This window comes from Carcharodon carcharias, chromosome 8, assembly GCF_017639515.1.
Source record: "Carcharodon carcharias isolate sCarCar2 chromosome 8, sCarCar2.pri, whole genome shotgun sequence".
Lineage (NCBI taxonomy): Eukaryota > Metazoa > Chordata > Chondrichthyes > Lamniformes > Lamnidae > Carcharodon > Carcharodon carcharias.
In genome coordinates, this window is record NC_054474.1 from 138,994,371 (window position 1) to 139,014,038 (window position 19,668).

The window sequence follows — 19,668 nt, forward strand, 5'->3', positions numbered from 1 at the left end:
TTGGAAACTCGAACAAGGAAATTGTAAAGTAAACAATTTATGTCGGCTGGCATTTCCAAATTTCCCACCTGGTTCTTTTGGTGTGGGCTAAGGTGTATTCCCCTTAGTTACCAATTCACCAACCAGTACAAATAGTTCATCCTGATTTATTCTCAAATTAATGAAGTTTCAACTGGAAATGAAGGAGAAATCTATTTACACAGCCCCTAGTATCAAGAAGGATTTTAATACAAAAAGAGAACTCTAATGATGGCTAACCCATATTAAACTTCAAGCTGAGAAACAGCAATATAGAGGAACATTTATCTGTCAGACAAAGGCAGCTGGTAACCAAAGACAAAGCTATGGTTGCTATGGGACAAGCAGAATGAACTGTTACAGGTGCAGTCTTGAGGTAAGATACCTTAAAGAGCAGCAAGCAACATACACTAATTAAATAATACTACTAAGCTTTGAACCAGCCATGAACAACAAGGGTACAGGCAAACCTTAAAGAATTAATCATTAAGATATGCATGTGAGAATCATGATAGAAGTGCGGACACCAAGGATATAAGTGTTAATACAATATCTTTTTTTCACTGCAGTTAGCTAGGACAGACACGTCCCAGTCTAATAGAAAGACGACATTTAAATATTCAACAGACATTAAGGGAAGAATTTTCCCCCCCATCGGGGTGGGGGGGGGAGAAGGGGAGGGATGTGGTGGTGGTGGTGGGTGGGTGGGGAGTGCAGGAGCGGGCGCACCTCCGATCGGGCCACCATTTTACGTGGGTGGGCCAATTAAGACCCGCCCAGCGTGACATCTTCCAGGAAGCGCTATGCGCTCCCTGTGCGGGTGGGGGGATTCCCTCAGCTGAGAACGCGTTTTTTTGCGCATGCTCGTGAAAGAGGTCACTCATCTCCCTGAGGCTAAGCGCTGCCTCAGGGAGATCGGCGCTAAATTTAAAAATGGTAAATGTACAAAAATAAAATTTCCCTGACATATTCCCTCATGCGACACTGTCACATGAGTGGGACATGTCCATCACTTTTAATCAAGCCTTTATTATATTTTTTAAATCCCTCATGAAACTTCATCCCGCCCATAGATGAGGCTCCTGGCCTGCCCACCAACCTTAAGGTTGGACGGGCAGGTCCAGTAATTACTTGAATTAGTGTTTAAATGGCCTCAATAGGCCGTTGACAGGTCGGCGGGTGTACAGCTGATTCAGCTGAGCCCCTGCCCACCTGAAAATTGAAATGATGTGGGGTGACGTCGGGAGTTCCGCCTGACATCATCCCGTGTCATTTTATGCGTCGGGAAGCGGGCCCCGCTCCCTGCTTGCCGACCTAAATATCCTGGCCTAAGTGATCATTGGTTGGGCCACTGGGCACTTGAAAATTCCAAGACAGGTCTAGTTACTTTTTTAAAAAAAATTAATCCATGTGTTAGCAGTTAAATAAAAGAGCTCTGTGAGAACTAGTGTATTTGTGCATTTTTTTAAGGCAGACTCAGGTCGACTAACACTCGCACCCAGCTTTAGAAGTGCGAAAGTCAAGAAAGTCATAAATAATTCCGACCATAAGCAGAAAATAGAAGGTACCAGAAGGCAGAACTATAACAATTCTGCTCCCCACTTCTGTTTCTCAAACATCTACCTGGCTGAAACCTGGAACAGAGGAACAAATTAGCGGCAGAAATTTTAAGTCCCATAGGTGGGCGGGCGCCCGAGCCGATTGGGCATAAGATCGTGAGAGGTGACGTCAGGCGAGTGTCCCAACGTCACGGTGCACAATTTCACTTGGCGGGCGGGGGCAAAAGTTGGAAGCGCGCCTGCCGACAATTAAGCCCGTTAGCAGCACAACTGTCCGCGATTTTTCATGGCCTGTCCAACCTTACGGCTGGCAGACGGGCAAACCGGCCAGGCGGCCTTTACATTTTTCATGAAACCTCATCCAAGTGCGGGATGAAATCTCTGTTAGGAAATAAAATAAAAAGAAACATCTGGGGACAGCATTTTGATGAGGTATGCATTCAGGTGCTTGATTGTGATGCGGGGACATTTTTTTTTTGCAGCTTTTTTAGAACATTTTTTCATTATTCGCAGGTCTGCAGCTCGCTGAGGCAGCTGTGACCCCTCTCGCATCGCTGACCCGTGCCGGGGGTGATGTCGTCGCCCGCCCTCTTCCTGCCCCCACCCTGGCAGCGCTGAGCTTTTTGTGACCAATAAGTCACAAGTTGTGAGAGAGATGTTGCTTTACCTAGGTTATATTTTTCACATAAATGGATGTGGTAAAGGAAAAGGGAGAGGTATAAATAATATCAAAAGAGAGTCTCTCATGAACATGTTATGGTTACTGTGGCAGAAAACCCCAATCGTTTATAAAAATGAAATTAGTTGTTACTTAATTTAGGACCAATAATTTTCTTCTGGGTCACTGTAATGAATATTTCAATGCTTTCCATAAATATCTAGCAATGCCTTGTGCAAATATAGTGTTACCTATTTATTACTAACAAATGTAATTGGATAAATGCTTGAAATAAGAATGTGGCATTTGAGGCCATTTTCACGTCATTCATTAAAATGAATCAAGTTAAAGGCAGAATGGAAAATACTTTTTCATTTTAAATTCATCGGAGGATGTTAAATGAATAAAACAATATTCGTCTAATATTTAGAATTGTATGGCTAAATGCAGAGTTTGAGGAGGGAGAGAAAAGAGAAAAGGAACCCTGCAATTAGCACAAATTCTCCAAATAGGACAATACAATTGTACTGTGATAGTTATGAGGTATTGCAGTCTTCCGGAGCTTAATTGCCTTAGGGAATCAGAGAGGAATTTCCCAACATTTTTCTGAACAACCCACCAGTTTGACTTTTGCCTGCCCCTGGAGATTGCACGGCTAGACAGTGAGCCGAATATGTGCATGGCTGAGCCATGTCTGGATGGAATAGGATTATTGAATTATTCCCACCCTTATTTTGATAGACTTATAATGAAGCATTGGGAAGTATTATAGAAATGACTTACAGAGAAGGCCAACCAGTCTTCATTTGAATTTCGCCACAGATAAATTGTTGGCAGGCCAGGAGGGCCAGGAAGACCAGGTACACCCGTTTGACCAGTCCGTCCCATGACACCTGGATAACCCTGAAATCAATAGCAGCATCCATAAGCTGTAGCGTCACGATGACAGCAACACAGTTAACAACATCTACCAAAGAGGGGTCTGACTTTTCAGAAGAGTAGCTATTAAATATTTTAAAACCGTTGCGCTTCATATGAAAACTATGTTTTGATAAATAGTTATAAATGTTCAACAGGATATTTTTAATCACCAGCTGCCTCCTTGAGTTATGGATGCGCAAACACCAGCCCAACTCTAGTCCCGCCCCGGCGAGGATGAGAAATGCCGCATTCAGAGGTGGGACTTAGATTTTCGGCCATTTCCAAGACTCCCACAATGATGCAGAGGCTCTCCGTCATGGCAAAAATCCGGGCCTAAGTTTTTGTTGTTGTTAGTTGGCTGAGGCATAAGCGTAACATCTCCAACTGGAAGGCCGTCTGGTCAGGACTCCAAAAGGACAAGATGAAGGAATTCTCCACTACTGGAGGACACATACTCTGTGGCTTCCTCTTCTCTTAGCTATTTGTGGGAAAAGCAGTGGGAGTGGAAGCAGTACATTTGATTCAAAGTACATTCCCCACTCAACAATCCCTTCACCCAACACCCAGAAAAAGCTCAAAAGGGAATTCTTGTTTTCTTTGCATTCTTCTGTGCTGTAACACTCTATGATTCTAAGATATCTGCACTCATCTAATTCTGGTCTCCTGAGCATCCTTAATTTTGATCGCTCTACCATTAGTGTCCGTGTCTTCAGCTGTCTAGACTCTAAGATCGGGAATGAAAGCAAAATGCTGCAGATGCCAGAGATTTGAAATAAATACAGAAAATGCTGGAAAAACTCAGCCTGTCTGGCAGTATCTGTGCAGAGAGAAACAGTTCTTTCGAGCCCAACATGACTCTTCTTTGGAACCCAAATTTTTAAATGTTTTAATTTTTGAAGAACTTCAACAAACAATATAGTTCTGAAACCGTTTCTAATAATATTCAGGTTACACTTTGCTTTCAGTGTGCAATGTCGTTTATAGGCAGATCTTTGTGATTTGACATCTCATTCTGGAAGGCAATCACAGTTTACTGCTATAAAACGATTTAGACTAAACAGGTACTTTTATATTAATATTTATATGACAAATCTCAGATCAAGGAAGTGATGTTCTTCATTAACGGCGTATCAGGTGAGTAAGAACACATATGATAATGGTATAGAGGCTATGAAATTATTATAACAGCACTGATGTAAGGCAACACTAGATGTGCTGAGATGACCAAAGTCCGAGTCACTTTAAAGTTTGATTATCAGATTGCACACAATTCTATCTCTCCTTACCGATGAATCGGGTCCTTAATTCAATTCAATGTTATTATTCTAAATGGAAACCCCAGTATAGATTTCACATGTCCTACACTATTCTCTAGTGCTCACTTTAGATTAGTGAAAGCATGTTCTTGTACAGTTTAATCCTTTCATAGTGAAGCAAAATGCACACTGTAAAGGAAGAGTATTGAACTTTAAATGAAAGTTTGTGATGTAAATTATTTAATAAACATTTTAAGTTAACTCAACACTTCTCCTTGCTATTTCACACATTCAGAGCCGGAGGAGGAGCTGCAGAGTGGTGTTGTCACTGGACTAGTAATCCAGGGACCCAGGTTTGAAACCAGCCACAGCAAATGGTGGAATTTGAATTCAATGAAAACCTGGAATTAAAGTCTAATGATGACCACAAAACCATTCAGAGCCAATTATATTGTGTGGTCCTTAGACCTGTCAATGTTTTCAATGGTCCCAGTTGTTAATATAGCAATTACCTTGTTAAAACCAATTGTTAGTTAAACAGGTAATGGGCACTGATTACCCCATCTAAAGAGAATTAAAAAAAATACAGCTTGAATACTTTGTGGGGAAGTTAGAGATATTGAGGAGTTGCTGTGAAAATAAACTAGCTTGAATCAAAAGACCAGCCTGGATTAATTCTTTCACCACAATCTCTTATTGTGAGTAACACCAGTGATCAATAATGGGAGGGGTTCTAGCTGAGTAAAGACCACACTGAGTGTCAAAGCTGAGATGGTGGTTTGTGTATGGAAAGATCTGAAAGGAAGAGTGACATAATGAGAGCAGAAGCTGGCAGGGAGGAGAATGCCGTGGAAAAAGTCTGTGGCATTAATGGTTATGATGACTGACTAAGCTGACTCTTGTGTCAGCACTCTGATTTTTAAAAGCCTCTTTGTAGCCCCCATAAAAATCAAAACAAAGATTTTCAACACTAAGGTAGGAGGGAGTTCTCTTTTGAATAAGATGACATAATTAACAGGTTTTATATTGTTTGATTCTCAGAACTTTTCATTTGCATTACAATTATTATTCATCTGCCTATCATTTGCAATTTAGCAGGGAGCTGCCTTGAGAAGCTGGTTTGTTTCTAGCAAAAATTTTTTTCTGAAAAAAGTATCACTTGTTTTATTTTCAACTCCTTCTTATGGAAGGATAAACAAATAATCTCCAATTAAGAAAATTAGTTCCTCAGGGCACCAGTTCCCTAATTTTGATGACCTTTCAGTTGAGGTTTTAAGGATTGGAATCTATACCAAGAGAAGGTGGGAAGGAGGTGCACAAAGGTCATGTGGAAGGGGTGGCAATACCTGCAAAGCTGCTAAATTCTAGAAGAAGTTCAATGATATCTCCAGGTTAATCGAGTCACAGAAAACAGTCACAACTTAAACCAACGCAATATTAGAAACCTGTTTCACATCTTCATAAATCTCGTCCTCCCTGTCTTGAACACCATGTACTATTTCCCTAGAATAACAAGGGATGATGAGAGCTTTCACTCCACTTTATTTCATCTTTAAACAGTTCTTTACACAAGGCCTAGAGTGTGAGAAGGCAATGAAAGATCCAAAACAAAAACAGAATTACCTGGAAAAACTCAGCAGGTCTGGCAGCATCGGCGGAGAAGAAAAGAGTTGACGTTTCGAGTCCTCATGACCCTTCGACAGAACTCTTTTCTTCTCCGCCGATGCTGCCAGACCTGCTGAGTTTTTCCAGGTAATTCTGTTTTTGTTTTGGATTTCCAGCATCCGCAGTTTTTTTGTTTTTATCTCTAATGAAAGATCCATGCTATTTTCCTGCACTTGGTCTCACCCCAGCTTAAAGAGCATATTTGCACATCTGGGTTGTATTCTGTATGGTAGTAAGCAGAGTGCTTTCACACAGCCCACATTCTTCCTGAAGGAGCAAACAGCCTGCAGTCAAAAAGAACAAAATACCCAACTCAGTGCCTCAAGGCTGATGCTGGAAAGCATCAACCAGCCCTTTCAGAACTTGCTGCCTTCAAGGAGAAGTACAGAAAAGTAGAATTTAAAAGGTGCATAGCGGTAGATAAAGTTAAGTGATCAGAAAAAATAATTGGAAGACATAAAAGATTGAATTTAAATATGTTAAGCACTAATGGGGGATGGGTCAGCAAGGCAGGAGAATTCCTGTAAGGAATGAGTAGCAGGGTGTTTTCAAATAGGGGCCAATATATTTGAGGATAAGGGATACATTACAAAGGTACAAAGTATATGCAGCAAAGAAACAGGCCATTTAGTGCAGCAGGACCATTCCAGGTGCTTATCCAATTATGTTGTGAATCGCCTCCAACACTCTCGTTGGCAGTGTGTTCCAGATCCTAACCAAAGGCTGCGTAAGAAGGTTTTTCCTCTCATCATCATTGGCTCTTTTGCCACTCACCCTAAAATGGGTGTTCTCTGCCAAAGGAAACAGTCTATCTACTCTGTTTAGACTCGTCATGATTACGGACACCTCGATCAAATCTCCTCTCACCTTCCCGCTCACCTTGCCCCCTTTCCCACCCTCACCTTCCCCCTCCCCTCCCTCACCTTCCCCCTCCCCTCCTTCACCTTCCCCCTCCTCTCCCTCACCTTCCCCCCTCCTCCCTCATCTTCCCTTGCTCCCTGCTCTTCTCTTCTCTAAGAACAGTGCCAACTTCTCCGATCTGTCCACGTAAAAAAAGTCCCTTATCCGTGGAACCACTCTCATGATTTTTCCTGTACCCCCTCAAAAACTTTCACATTCCTTCTAAAATGCAGTACCCAGAATTGGACACAATACACCATTTGGTGCTGAACCAGTGTTTTATAAAGGTTTGCTATAACTTCACTGTTTTTGTATGGTATGCCTCTATTATAAATACCAGGATCCAGTACGCATCGTCTTAGATGACCCCTGTCTGAAGCATGGCCTTGACTGCCACCATCACCTGTCTGCCTTTCCTGACCACCTCCTTTCTTCTCTGGTACATCAACATTTGAGTATTTTTCAAAACTCAATTCAAAACAGCTTGTGACAAACAGATTATGAGTGAGACAACCTCTTCCTTTTAAAATTGTGAGGATATTTTTAAATGGGACACGAACGATGGTGTGGAAGCAGTTGATGGCAACTTTCTCCATTTGGTGTTGGTGATGAGTTTCCAGTATCAAGATTTTCTGTCTCAATGTGGGGTGGTATGTGGGTCAAAGAAAATTAAATTTCACCTATGAAGATCACAGGCTTCAGTATTATTTTAATATCCCTTCTGAATACCCATGATGTCAAGATCAGGTGCTTGGCGACAACTGCAGAAGTGGGAAGCTCCATTGGCAAATATGTATCCTTTTTAACTTTAGATCCCACTCACAAGTGTCTGGGAATTTTAATTCTAGCTAAATGCAACACATGATCTAAAGGAAACTTCATTTTTGCTTTATAACATGGGGAAGAGAAATAATGTGAAATGGGCAAGGTCCACTTACAAAACAAAAACTATATATCCCATTGTAAACATTTAAATTGCCTATTTTAGATTGAGCACAAACAGCATCTATTATTTGGGTGTCCAAATAGACACCCAAACTATTTTCTCTGAACATAACCAACATTAGGAACTTCTTTAGATTGATTTTTTTTTCGGGTTGCAACTCACTTTTTCTCCTTTAGGTCCTGGTGGTCCACGGTCACCCTGATGTTGAAAGAGAAAAGAAAAATGGATTTAAAACCCAATAAAAGCATCTCCTTAACTCAACTCCTAATTAACCAAAGTCTTCAGATTATACCAAAACATAAGATGGAAGATTAAGTGGTTTGTATTTGTCAAAAAGATTACATTATCACCTTGAAGTCACAATTAAGGTGTTTGTTATTTGTCATAATGTATTGTGTGCCTTATATAAAGGTTCTCATTTCAGGTTACACTTCTGCAAACAGCAGCCAGTAGTATGGATTCCAATTGTGTGAACACACCACTTTGTTGGTATTTGATGACATTCTTGGTGATTAATGATTCTAACGTTGTTACTTCAAATTTTCCTAAAAAAAAATTGGGCAATTCTGGATCTTAATATTTTAACAGTTCTCACAATTTGTATCACTTTGGGTTTGGAGTTTCTCTTGATCTGTTTAAGTTGATTTATTGATACATTTCTGAAAATGCAGCCACAAAAAATTCAGATAAAGAAAAAAAATCCAACGGGTTTATTTTCCCATGCATTTTATTATTTTTTTTGTTCACAAGAGGTGGACATCGCTAGCAAGGCCATGATTCCTTGCCCATCCTCACTTGCCCTTGAGAAGGGTGGTAGTGAGCCACCATTTTGAATCTCTGCAGTCCTTGCGATGCAGATACTCCCATAGTGTTGTTCTGGAGGGACTTCCAGAGTTTTGACCCAGTGACAGTGAGGGAATGGCCATATGTACGCAGGTCAGGATGATGTGCAACTTGGAGGGGAAGCTGCAGTGGTGTTCCCAAGTGCCAGCCACCCTTGTTCTTCTAGGAGGTAGAGGTTCTGGATTTGGCAATGGAGAAGTCTGGAACATGAAAGGTATGATCTTGTGGGTGTGATTCTGCCAGGTTATTACTTGACTTGTCTGTGAGACAACTCTCCCAATTTTGCAAAATAATGTTTAGCATTATGCATAGCAAGAGTTCTACATATGTTGTAAGGCACGTGTTACTGTTGTGTTTTCTCTACAATTAAAATCCAGAACCAATAATACAATATCAAGTGTTAACCTGTAGAAGCAATAGGAAAAGGAAAACATCTTCCAGATTCACGATGAGCAAAAAACAAAGAATACCAGGGCTGATTGAGCTATTTTCTTGTGGTTTTCATCCCATTGTCCCTCTCCTTATCCTTCAGAAAGAAACCGCTGACTGTTATGTTGTCTCCTTCAGCTTGATGTGAGGCAGTTTGGGTGATGAACTAATTATCACTCATAACTATTATATTATAATGAGGCACACTAAGTGTCTTTTCTCTGATAGTAACAGTTCAATATCAATAATAGGGAACGATTTTGAGGCCATACTATGATGTAATTTTAATGTCCACTTAAAAAGACTTGGGCTAATTAAAGGTAGCAGGCTGAAGACAAGTTACTAAACATATTTTCGTGTTTCATTTTCTGAAGTAGTAACAACTTGCATTGATGATGGAACTACAATGGATATGTTTATGGATTTTAACAAGCTTTTTGATAAGAGGCTGGTTAAAATGAATGAGAATGGTAGTAAAGGGAATGTACTGGCATGGGTAGGAAAGTGAGTAAAAGATAGAAACAGAAGTTAGGGGTTGATGGATGTAGTTTTGGACAAGGATTTAAACAGTGGTATCCTCCAGTGGTCAGTGTCAATGTAATTGCTCTTCCTCTTTCTCACTCTATGGGGGGTATCGCCCCAGATTTGCACTAAGTGCAGTGACAGGCAGGAGAAATGGCGGCTTCTCATAAGAACATAAGAAATAGGAACAGGAGTTGACCATTCAGCCCGTCGAGCCTGCTCCACCATTCAATAAGATCATGGCTGATCTTGTGTTTCGATTTCCACATTCCCATCTAACCCCAATAACCTTTGACTCCCTTGCCTAATGAGAATCTATCTGCCTTAAAAATATTCAATGACCCCACCTCCACCACCTTCTGAGGCAGACGGCAGGATATGGAGCACCCACCGCCAGGATCTTCCGGTCCCGCCGCAAGTCAATGGGCTTCTGGCTGGGGCGTCGCCTCGCCCACGGCGGGTCCCACCCATGACAGGGCCAGAAAATCCTGGCCAGAGTTCCAAAGTCGCACAACCCTCTGAGGGAAAAAAATTCTCCTCATCTCTTTCCTAAAAGGGCGACACCTAATTTTAAAACAGTGCCCCCTAGTTCTGGACTCACCCACAAGAAAAAACATCCTTTCGACATCCACCTTGTCAAGGCCGTTCAGGATCTTGTATACTTCAATCAAATCACCCCTCACTCTTCTAAACCCCAGTGGAAACAAGCCCAGTCTGTCCAACCTCTCCTCATAAGACAACCCACTCATTCCAGGTATCAACCTAGTAAACCTCCTTTGAACCACCTCTCACGCTGTATCATCCCAATCCTGCCGCATTAATAATGCATTCCCAGGAAACACGGTGTTTCGATGGCGGGCAGGCTCTCATTTGCCTGCCACGCTGTCACCTCGCTGCTTCATCACACCGGGCGCCATAATTAAAGTGCAGCCGCGCACACACCTCTCAGTGCTTCCGGCTTATGACTGCTGCAAAGAAGACATGGCCCCGAAAGGCACAAAGACTGCAGCCCCCTGGTTTAATGATGTCCCTCGAGAGCCTTTCGGATGCACTGGAGGCCCCACCATGATGCCTTCTACCCCCGCTCTGGCCACAGGATGCGCAGCAGTGTTACTAATCCAGCATAGGAGGCAGTGGCAGCGGTGGTCAGCGCCAATGCCCTGCAAAAAAGGACAATCACCAAGTGCCTCAAAAGGATGAATGGTTTCATCCGTTCTGACAGGGTAAGTCACTCTTCTCACCACTCTCAACTCACAAACCTATCACACATCCACAGGGATCTCACATCTCAAGGGACAACACCAGTAACACACTCACACACCCTCACATCTCCATTAGGCTCATATCCTCTGGAGCTCACGTCCTCATCCCATCCACGCTTCCGCTCACCATAGAATCATCCACGCAGTGCCATGTGTCCTGCTCACGCTCTGTCCATCTGTTTCCATGCAGGAAAAGCCTGCTCACATCAGCAGGAAGAGGTCCGAGACCCGGGGTGGAATGGTCCACATTAGGCCCCTCACTCACTTTGAGGAGCAGGCCATCGCACTGACTGGTGAGGATGTGGACTGTGCCTGCGGTGAATATGAGGTCGGTCGGAAACACCCTCGTGAGGATCCTGCACTATATCGTCCCTCTCTCAACGCAAATGTGAGTGCCCTCTCTCTCTCCTGCTTTTGACTTTGCTGCCATGCACTAATTATCTCTAGGACAAAAGGGTGTTAATGGTAGTGTTAAGGGCTAAAGCAGGTGCTTATAGTGGCATTAAGGTAAGAAAGCAAAATGTGATAACCTGCTCTTTCCTCTCAAGGAGTCAGGCCGGGGCCCTTGGGCACCCGAAGGGAGGAGGAGCAGCAGCTGAACACCCCTGGATCATCCACTCAGAAATCTCAGAGGCTATCTGCTTCTTGAGTCCCCTTTGCCTGTGACCCCCTCAACCTCATTCTTTGTCACCGCAGAGGGAGCAGCAGGCCCACAGGAGGACAGCCAAAGCAAGCCGGGGGCCCCAAGGCCTTGGCTCTCCAGAGGACCCATGCTGAAGGCATCAGAGGCAACCATTGCAGCCCTGCTCCACCCCTGCTACAGATGTCAGGGCAGCAACTAGAAGTCAAAGGCGTTCAAAAGCTAAGAAATTCTGATCACAGTTGTATGGGTGAACACATTTTGTCACTTTACAATCTGAAAAGATATTCACTTTCACTGAATAATGTGTAATGTTGTCTTTCAGCTTCATTGACAGGCTTCGCAAGTCCTCCCACTACATTCCCCCACGCTTGCAGTTCAGCTGCACACAGCCAGCCCACAAGTGATTCTGAAGTGTGTGTGTGTGGCAGGGCTTATCAGTGCCTTGTGCAAACACACTCCCACGCATGCAGATCCTTCCTGTGTCACACCCATCTCAATGCCCTGAGCAGTTTCAATGCTGCCTACTGGGGTTTGCTTTCAGTTGTCCATCTGAGCTGACCTGCCTCTCCGTCCACCCACTGATCACACTCCCATGTAGCACCTGATCTCACCCACCACAGCTCTTGTTTCACTTTTGATTTAGACAGAATGGTAATGTTACGGTTTTTCTTCTCTCCTTTCCCCTCCCCCAGTCACCCATTTCCTTTCCCCCATCACTGTCCATTTCCCTGGCATCACCATCCACCTCCCCTCCGTAACCTGCCAGCCACAACCCTTTTCTTTCGGGGATGTCCGGGTGAACTGCACGTTCCCTTCCTTCCCGAAAATCCCACCCTTAAACTCTCCAACCTCTTCCTTCCTACCCCCAGGGTTCATGTCTGCTTTTGACTCCCCACCAACCACCCTCCCTGATACTGTCAACCCCACACCCTCCCATCCTACTGCCTCACTCTGCCCTCTGTCATTCTCACCATTCCTTCCTACCACGCCCACTGTTAGTTTGTTCCCCAGGTGGTAGTCATGGACTCATTGGAGCCCTTCCTTGCAAGTTCACCTGGACATCCTCCCCCTCCAGACTCCTTCCCTCCTTGGAACTCTTTCCCCACTTTGGACTTTTTCCCCATTTGGAACTCCTTTCCTTTCCCAACCTGGACTCCTCCTCCCAACTTTACTCCTTCCCCCCTGTTTTATTCCAACCCCCAACTCCCTGGACTCTCCCCCCAACCCCTTAGTCCTTCCTTCCCCACTATTCTACCCCCGCACCCCTGGACTCCCTCCCCATTAGTATTCATCCCCTTCGCCCCCAACTGCCCCACCGCCCCCATTAGTCCTTCCCCTCTCCGGACTCCTTCAAACACCCTTACTTCTTCCTCCAGCCTTACTGCCGCCCCATTCCACATTCCTTTCTCCCCAAGGCTCCTTCCCCTCTCTGCAATTCTTCCCTCCTCCGAACTCCTTCCTTTACACCTTCTACCCCCTTACATCTACCTCCCAGTTGCCTCATCTGTCCCATTAGCCCCTCCTTCCCCTATAGTCACTAACCCCCCCCAATACCTTTGATTTCCTTCCTCCTCACCACCAACACCCACCCACCCCCCAACCAACACCACCCACGCCCGACACCTCTTCCTCTCCCAGTCGATCCTAGATCTTCCTCTCTCACCCCCGGTACATCTTCCTCTCCCAGACGCTGCTGGACCTTCCTCTCCCACCCCCTCAACTATCACCCACTGTGAGCAGACCCGCAACAGTGACTTTCCACCTTCCGTGAGCTGCTTTGCAGTAGGGCCATGTCCATGAGAATCCACCCAGCATGCCATGGACGCTCCTTCACGGTCCCATTGCTGCCGGGCTCCAGCATTTTCTGCGCCTTGGACATCCGTGATGGGAGCAAGGTCCTGAGTAAATCCCATATTCTCCGCACCACACTTTTCAAGATGTGTTCTGCACGAGTGCATTTTCCCGCTGACATGGACAGACAATCCAGTGTGGGAGGATGATTCTGGTGGGCTGGTCTTACAATGATATGCTGATGTATTACCATGAGGTTCCCGACATCCGATGAGAGGAAACGTGACCCGCCGTTAATGGGCAGAGCGGGCAATTGCAAGCTGGTTTCAGATGTCGTGAAACTGATTTTTGGCCTTCTCGCCATATTGTCCGCTCATGCCCCCAAACACGCCCGATGCCAGCGGGCACAGAAAATTCCACCCTATATATATTTGAGTCACCTGCAAATTTTGATATTGCAATCCATACCTATAATTATCAAATATGTACAGGTGCACAATATCAAAATGTATCAATAATAAAAATATGGAGCATGGTTAATTGTGAAGAGGATTCTAAGTGATACCAAGAAGATATGGACAAGCTACTAGATAGGGTAGATAAATGCAGAAAAATGTGAGGACATATTTTGGGAAGAAATAAGGAGAGGACATATGCCCTAAATAGTAAAAGTTCAAAAAGAGTAAATGAGCAGAAAGCCATTAGGAGTTCAAATACACAAATCTTTTAACATGGGAGAATTGGTTGAAAAAACTAAAACAAGCATTTAGAATCATGGGTTCATTAAAAATAGGTGTATAAAGTGCAAAAGAAAAAGAAATAGGCATTGCTGAATCTATACAAACAATTAGTTAAGCTGCACTTAGGATATAGTGTCAGGTTTTAGGAGTGTGTGTGCATGTGGAAGGATCTTGAGAACGCAGAAGTGAATCACTATGACAAGGATGAGAAGATTTAGTTATTAGGAAAGTATGAGGAAACTGGGATCCTTTCTTGAGAAGATTCAGAGAAAGTCTAAGAGGCATTCAAAGGTATGAGATACTTTGATAAGGCAAATAGAGAAAAATGATTTCCACTCAGATAAATTTAGGCTCGCGAGTTAGCAACTTGAGTTAATTACCAAATAAATTAAGAGAGTACTTAGATGCATAGAACTGTTAGGATGTGGAATATCCTCCCAGAAACAACACTGGGAGTAGAATCCATATCAGCTTTTAAAAGGAAAGCAGATACATTTTTGAAAAGGTAACATATTGAAGGACTTTCGTGAAAGGTCAGAGAAATAGGATGTTAGCTCTTTCTGAGAGCTGGCGGAGGTGTGAGAGGATGAATGCTCTCCTCTGTGTTGTAAAATTCAAAGGGTTTTCTCATCACTTCCACATACCAGAGAAGATGAGAATTTTTCTTAGCAATTACTAAGTAAGATTTTCATAATTACACAATGTTGAAATTATTTTGTAATATGTCATCAAATAATGTGGTTGAATGTTTACCATGAACGTGTATTTATTAAAAGAAAAATAATGCAATTCAGTTGAAATTATGTTGTCTAATATTAATTGCAAATCCATTAGCTTAGTCCATGTGAGATACCTATTCATACAACTTTAATGAAGATGCTAACATGTTTAGATAAGGTGCTGCTTTAGTTAAAATGCGGCTAAAGAGTTTCATATGAAAATGCTAACGGATTCACTAATTAGGTCACACATCTTGATTTCAGCTTCAAAAAATTCTTTGAGTTTGTTAAACCCAAATCAAATAGCTAGTGCTGTGCATGCTGGAATTCAATCACAATCTGGAACAGTTTAAATTAAAAAAGAACAATTTCAACTGAGTACAGTATAAACCTTTTAATTAAGATTCCCATGTTAAGAGCATAATATCCTCTTCATTCAGCTATTCTTATTAAGTAAATATTAAGTAAAAATATGCATCTTGACTTTAGTTGGAAGCAGTGATTAAGAAGTAATGTTAGTCACACACTGCTAACAACATATTTGGATCAGGGTCTATCACGATAGCCTTCCAATATTTTATCTTTTCGAAAATTTATCTGCTTTCCTTTCAAAAACTGATATGGTTTCTATTTCCAGTGCTGTTTCTGGGAGGGTATTCCACATCCTAACAGTTATATGCATCTAAATATTCTCTTAATTTCTTTGGTAATGGCCTGGCTTTGGGCAGATGTACTGTCTCAGAGACTTTTGATAGAGAGAGAAAGTCCTGAAGAGAGAGACATGGACAGTAGCTACTGCAGTCAGCAGAGGGAGAAAGGATGTTTCTCTGTTAGCTACCTGACAGAATACAGATGGGAAGACATTCTGTGGTAAAAGAGACGGAACTCATCAAAATTTAAAGACTCCAGAAGATTCATCCTAGCATGGCCAGGATTCACTGGACTGAGCCTTGCTGCTGGAAGTCAGTGTGGGAATTTACAGAAGACTGAGGGAAAGGACCTACAATGGCCACTAGACGCTATGACTCAGCAAAATGGGGAGAAGTGAGCCGAGTGCAAGCTGGGAGTAACTTTCGGCTGTTTCCTGTAAAGACTGTCATTCAGTGGAGAGCTTGCTGTAATGCGTAGATACGGATTATAATTTTCAAGTAACAATAATAACAAGGGATGCCTTTTTTGTATTTAGTGTATGTGTTGTCTACTAAGTAATGTTTAGCTGATGTTGATTTTAGTTTGTTTGCTACAGTATAATTCTTAAAACTTGAAATATTGTGTGATCCTTTGAGTCAGTCACTGGGAATTCAAATCTCTTTTGAAAAGTTATCAGTTTCTAACAGCATCGTAACACTTGGCTTAATAACTGCACTCTCGCCTGGGTTGTAAATTCAAGCTCCACTCCAGAGGCTTCAGCACATTAACTAAGCGGGCACCCTCAAAACAGTATTGAGGGAATGATCAACTGTTTAAGGTGCCATCTTTGACTGCACCCTCAGGTGAACAAAAAGAATGCTTTATAAATGCAAACTCTGCCTTAGATTTCCTAATCTAGCTAGAAAAAAAACTAATTTGTTACTTTCCGAAAGGAAATTAGCATGTAAAATTAGGTAAAGAGCAATTTTTAAATAAATTTTGATCATAGCAACTATCTCATCACTGTTAAAGGCAATGTTTATTTCTACTTAATTGGTGTCATTTTACAGGAAAGTATGACTGAATGTATTTATTTGGCATTAGTGTTGCTCATGGAATTGCTCATAAGTTTTGGAAAAAAATATAGCAAGGATGCAGCAGAATCGAAGAAAACATTTAATCCAAGGTATGTGGGGGACCTAGGGATAGCGCACTGACTGTCTAATAAAAAGTGGTATTACTTTAGCCAATCTTCAAATGAAAGTGATCCAAACCATCTATCTTCTAATTACTTAGGTGTAGCAACAACGTCAGATTTCAATTGCAAACATAAACAGAGAAACGTCCTTGTATTGTCACAAGGGAGTTATGTGAAATGGTTTGCTTTATTTATTGCATTTTTAATAACATGTATGTTGATCTGCTTGCCATTAAGGTAAGGGGATGTGAAAGGCATGCTCCCCAACTTTGTACAATATTGTGGAATGACTCACTCTGTTCATGTGATCTTGAGTAGTGCGCAGAAGTTGTCATGGTGAATTATTTTCCCTCTTTATGAGTGAATACTAAGCACTGGAGCATATGCCCTTTGCACTGACCTTGACCCGAGAACTGCCACAATGCATCAAAGACATAAACCAGGGACAGAAACAATCTTAGTTTATGACTTTTCAATGAGGTTATTTGAAAAAATGACTTTTTGATTTGAGAGAAATCATAATCTGGAAATGCTTGTAATGCTTGTAATTATATTAGACATTATAAATCATGGGCAGAAGCAACTGATATGAGTCAAAGGGTTAATTCAAGGTACAGTTATATCTGAGCTTGACCGTTTACATTTTGGTAGCCATAACATTATCTCAGTACAATGTTATTGAAGCACAATTGTGACTGCAAATAGAGTCAGAGAGGTCTACAGCACAGAAAAAGGCCCTTAGGCCCATCGAGTCTGCGCCGATCAAACAAGTACCTCACTATTCTAATCCCACTTTCCAGCTCTAGGCCCATAGCCTTGTATGCCACGGCATCGCAAGTGCACATCCAAATACTACTTAAATGTTATGAGGGTTTCTGCCTCTATCACCCTTTCAGGTAATGAGTTCCAGATTCCCACCGCCCTCTGGGTGAAAAAATTCTTCCTCACATCCCCTCTAAACCTCCTGTCCCTTACCTTAAATCTATGCCCCTTGGTTATTGATCCCTCCACCAAGGGGAAAAGTTCCTTCCTGTCTACCCTATCTATGCCCCTCATAATTTTATATACCTCAATCATGTCCCCCTTCAACCTCCTCTGCTCTAGGGAAAATAACCCCAGTCTATGCAATCTGTCCTCATAACTAAAACTCTCCAGCCCAGGCAACATCCTGGTAAATCTCCTCTGCACTCTCTCTAGTGCAATCACATCCTTCCTATAATGTGGATTCCAGAACTGCACGCAATACTCTAGCTGTGGCCTTACCAGCATTTTATACAGTTCCAGCATAACCTCCCTGCTCTTATATTCTATGCTTTGGCCAATAAAGGCAAGTATCCCATATACCTTCTTAACAAACTTATCTATCCGTCCCGCTACCTTAAGGGACCGGTGGACATGCACACCAAGGTCCCTCTGATCCTCGGTACTTCCCAGGGTCCCACCATTCATCATGTATTCCCCTGCCTTGTTTGTCCTGCCCAAGTGCATCACCTCACACTTATCCGGATTAAATTCCATTTGCCACTGATCAGCCCATCTGACCAGCCCGGCTATTTCCTCCTGTAACCTAAGGCTATCCTCCTCACTATTTACCACCCAACCAGTTTTCGTGTCATCCACGAACTTACTGATCAACCCTCCTACATTCAAGTCTAAATCGTTTATATATACCACAAACAGCACGAGACCCAACACCGATCCCTGTGGAACCCCACTGGACACAGGTATCCAGTCACAAAAACACATCTCGACCATCACCCTCTGCTTCCAGCCACTCAGCCAATTCTAGATCCAATTTGCCAAATTGCCTTGGATCCCATGGGCTCTTACCTCTGTTATCAGTCTTCCATACGGGACCTGATCAAAAGCCTTGCTGAAGCCCAAGTAGACTACGTCAAATGCATTGCCCTCATCTATACACCTGGTCACCTCTTCGAAAAATTCAATCAAATTGGTCAGACATGACCTCCCCTTGACAAAACCATGCTGACTGTCCTTGATTAATCCCTGCCTCTCCAAATGTAGATTAATTCTGTCCCTCAGAATTGCTTCCAATAGTTTCCCCAACAGTGAGGTTAGACTGACTGGCTTGTAGTTCCCAAGTTTATCCCTCCTTGAATAACGGTACCACATTGGCTGTCTTGCAGTCTCCTGGCACTTCTCCTGTGACCAGAGAGGTATTGAAAATTATTGCCAGTGCCCCTGCTATCTCCTCCCTTACCTCACTTAACAGCCTGGGATACATTTCATCCGGACCTGGAGATTTATCTACTTTTAAGCCTGCCAGGCCACTTAGAACCTTCTCCCTTTCTATGCTAATTTCTTTAATTATATCACAGTCCTTCTGCCTGATTTCCATACCCACGTCATCCCTCTCACTTGTGAACACGACACAAATTATTCATTTAGAACCCTACCTACTTCTTCCGGCTCCACACACATATTACCACTATGGTCCTTAGTGGGCCCTACTCTTTCCCTAGTTTTCCTCGTATTCTTAATGTACTTGTAAAATAACTTTGGATTTTCCTTTCTTTTACCAGCCAATGTTTTTTCATGCCCCTTTTTTGCTCTCCTAATTTCCTTTTTAAGTTCCCTCCTACACATTCTATACTCCTCTAGGGCTTCCACTGTTTTGAGCTCTCGGTATCTGCCATAAGCCTCCCTTTTTCTCTTTATCCAATCCTGTATATCCCTCGACATCCAGGGTTCCCTGGATTTGTTGGTGCCACCCTTTATCTTTACTGGAATATGTTGGCTCTGTATTCTCCCTATTTCCTTCTTGAATGAGTCCCACTGCTCTGACACAGATTTACCTAAAGGTAGCTGCTCCCAGTCCACTCTGGCCAAATCATATCTGATCTTACTGAAATCGGCCTTCCCTCAATTTAGAACTCTGATTTCTGGCCCATCCTTGTCCTTTTCCATAACAACCTTGAATCTAATGGCATCATGATCACTATCTGCA